We start from the raw sequence: 4,025 nt of genomic DNA on the forward strand, positions 1-4,025 counted from the left end.
GAGAATCAAAATGAGGAGCAAATAATTGAAATTGAAGAAACTTAGTTCTAAATTTCTCTTGTCAACTAAAATCTTTACAATACAAAAGCAAAAAGCAAAAAACAACAACAAAAAAAAAACCTAAAATGAATTTTTTAGTAAAGTCTGGCTGGTTAAAGGTAAATAATAAAGAAAATAGAAAAGTTGAATATGTTAAATTGATAATCCAAACTGTAGTTTGTATTTATAGTTCAATAACCAAAATGACATTTCTAATCAAATATGTTTATTAGAATATACGTTATAGCAAATTATCGGTAAAGCCCCTACTTCTCACCAACTGAAGGTTGGTAGAATTATGCAGCCATTAAACATTATAGTTTCAAAGATGCTTTAGTGATATGAAGAAAATGCCTATGATATAATGTGATCCAATTATATAAACACCTTCATTTATTAATTGATTCAATTCATTCATTCAAAACATGTTTACTGAGTATTTACTACATGCTGGATGCTGGATTAGGAGCTGGCCATATGGTCCCTGCCTCCAAAGAGTATATGGCCTAGCTTTTCAGCATAGGCTTTGTCAACAGACTGGCAGAGTCACTTTTCTAGGGCTTTGTTTCCTTATCTGCAAAATAAGCAGGTTGGATGAGATGATTGCCAAGGTCTCTGCACCAATTAAGTTCTACAAGTGGATATAGGATTTTCTTATTCATTCAGGCATAAGACATTATTTCGTATATCTGCAAGGTTGTGACTCAACTAAAATTGTAACAGTACCATAAACGTATGAATGTTAGTTCCATTTACAGCAACCAACCACTTGGTTTACCCAAGCCTGAGGAGGGTCCTGAGATGTGAGACTTTTAGGACTGAAACCCGGAGCATCTCAGACAAATCGAGATGGTTGGTCACCTTAGTTCCATGTCAAGGTATTAGACTTAAATGCTAAAAACTAACTTTAACTACAGAAATTTTAATTAGCGCCTTTTTGTTGCTGTTGTTGGAATGATTTCCTATGCAGTACAAAACTGGAAGAACATGAACTACACATATGTAGCAAACCCACTGAATTGTCAAAAAATTTTAGAGAAACAACACGTTTGGTATAAAATTTAACAATGATCACAACAGTTACATCATTATAAGTTGCATAGTAATCAACTTCTAAGAGCTTGGTGGGGACTGTTTTAAAACGATAGTATTAGTCCAGAGATTGGAGAGAACATTGACTACTAGCACTCTATTAATATTTCAATTACAGAGAGACATATTTTCAACTTTTAAAAATTGTGGTTTTAAACGGCATCATTTTATTCTCAAATACAGATATTCCTTTAAAGATTATTCAAATATGACCATGCTCTAAAGTTTCACCTTTCTTTTTTCCCCTCATTTACCACATAGATCAGCACAATTAGGCTAATACCAATTATAATGTTCCCTCACACCAAAGCTAAAGAACCTCAAGGGGACTATGGGAGAGTCCAGAGGGGTTTGTAGTGTCCCAACACAGCCAACTCTAGAGGCAGGAACTTCTCCTTACATCAACAGTAAGGTTTGGCTCTCTTGGGAACTTTTGGGCCCTTCTCTCCTATTCCACTCTCCTTCAAAGACTCCAAGGTCATCTATGTGTCCTAAATAAATACATATTAAGATAAAGTACTTTTTTTACTAATAAATTCAGGACCCCAGAACTGGGTGAGCTCACTGGGAATAATTCACATTAGATCTGAGGACTTTAAGCAAGCAATACATGAATTTTGGTTAGTTGTGCTGGCTCATTGACTGGGCGTTTCCTCTTCATCCCAAGGACAAGGGGCTTTTAAATGTCAATTCATAAAATATTCTTGAAACCTCTTTGCAGAGTTAAAAAATGGCAGTTCCTAAAATGTGGACCAATTAACCATTTAGGCAATTCATCAAATTTTCAATAACTGGACTAAATTTCAGACTCATCATTGTTAGGCCTCATTCAATTTCTTCTGTCCCACAGCAATCGTTCCAACACACAACAATCCCCATCTCTAACATGCACATTTCTTCCTAAAGATAACACTCCTTCTGTCTGGAGCCAAATGAACGCAGTGGTCAAGTGGAAATGGGCAAAGCTTCCTTCCTCACTCTTGCTTTGGGGAAGAGGAAGATTAATTTCAATGAATGATATGCTGATTTAAAAAGAAATGAATTGAACAGCAGGGAGACAGAGCCCATTTCTTTCACTGGAGCTACTAGTGCCTTTCAGATATTCTGATACATGTGTCAGTTCTGTGGAATCATCATCCCACCTGTCTGACCTGATGTCTTACTTTAGTCTTCAGTACTTAGCTAACAACGCTAGTGCTTACATTTGTCCAATGCTTACTATATATCAGGCACTGCCCTAAGCATTTTACAAGCTTACTCTCACTTAACCAGCACAATGCTTTGTGATAGGTACTGTTATTATCCCCACTTTAGAGCCAAGGAAACTAAGGCTTAAAGTGACTTGCCCATTGGGACACAGCTCATAAATTGCGATGCTGGGATTTAAAGTGGTGTTGACCTGGTTTCAAAGCTCATATATCAGTGCCTGACTCCTACCATTCTCATGAAGTCTCTTCCAAAAGCTGGAGGCTGTGATAGATCTTGCTTCCTAGGAGTAACTCATCACCATAATTAATTGCTTCAACTGTCCAAGACCTTCCTCTCTAAAGCTCCACCTGGCGGGATACAGCATCCTCTCCATTCGGCTCCCAGGAAGACAGGCTGGAAAACCTAAAGGAGACTTTAAGAAACCTGCATTCTATCTTTCCCTGATCATTCAAGTATTTCCACCAGAGGCCCACCTTCTTTCAGACAAACCCCATGCTACATAAAATCTGCACGAAAAAGTGGGAAAGAGACAAAAGCAAGTTATGAAACATGGGTAAGGTTCTAGATTCAACCTATTTTGAAAGTTCTTAAATCTTAGTTATTTACAGGCAGCAGTGGGCCTTTTTGTCTAGCCGTCCCTCTACTATTCAAATACCTTTAACCTGAATCCTAATATCATGTTTCCCTAGAGCCTTCTAAGACACACTGTGACCCACTGGGATCTACATGACAGTTTGGGGATACCATAAAGCAGATGAGCATAAAATATTTATCAGACTTTTACGAAAGACACCAAGAAATGCACAGGGATCAGGAATATAAGATCATTGTTATTGAATTTATCCCGTGGCTTCAAAGAATTGAAAGGATGCTTCTGTAATAATGTACCTTTCCTAATTCCTCAGAAGTTCTAAGCTTGGACATAATGAGGAAATGTCACCACATTCTCTTGACCAAAATTGTTCAGTACTGAGGGGCTAATGATGCTCTAGCTTAAAGCAGATTCCCCCAGTACTGAGTATTAAGGGCTTCTCTTGAGCCCTGTTCTAGGCTGGCCACTTTGAAGTTGAGACTCGGATTCACGTGCAGTTTCCAAAGACTCATTTCCACCCCTTTCTCCCACCCTTGCTCACAGACACCCTCCACTTCCAAAAGACTGCATTGTCAATCCTCCGCGTATTTAAACACAACTTTCATGCCTAACAAATCAGAAATCTGTAATTTAAAGTTTCAGAAATGTTTTCTGAGAGCCTCCCTAAATCGGAAGTGGCTTGGCCATTAAGTTAAGTGTCCGAATACCACCTCCCGCGGCAAGGGCGCAGACCCGTTCCACGGCCACGCGTGCGCGCCCACCCGGGCACGGACTCACAGCCCGCAATCGTGCCATCACCAAGTATTTTAAGACAAAGAGTCACATTTCATACTAAAACTTGGCTCTCTCCTGGGTTGAATTTGGTCTGCTTCTCAGCTGGAGCCCGAGTTCTACGTTGCGCAGAGCCGTGACCCCATTGTGCCTAGCTGGCCTCCTAGCACGGACATTATTATTATTATTTTATTTATTTATTTATTTTTTTGGTCTGTCCTTTGCTAAGACACGGCCGTGTGCCTTGCCTCCCTAACCCAGCCTCAGCCTGTCGTCCCCCAGACAAAAAGCGGCAGCGGCCCGCTGCTCCCTGCGGCGGCGG

This window comes from Galeopterus variegatus, unplaced genomic scaffold, assembly GCF_000696425.1.
Source record: "Galeopterus variegatus unplaced genomic scaffold, G_variegatus-3.0.2 Scaffold2658, whole genome shotgun sequence".
NCBI classification, from domain to species: Eukaryota; Metazoa; Chordata; class Mammalia; order Dermoptera; family Cynocephalidae; genus Galeopterus; species Galeopterus variegatus.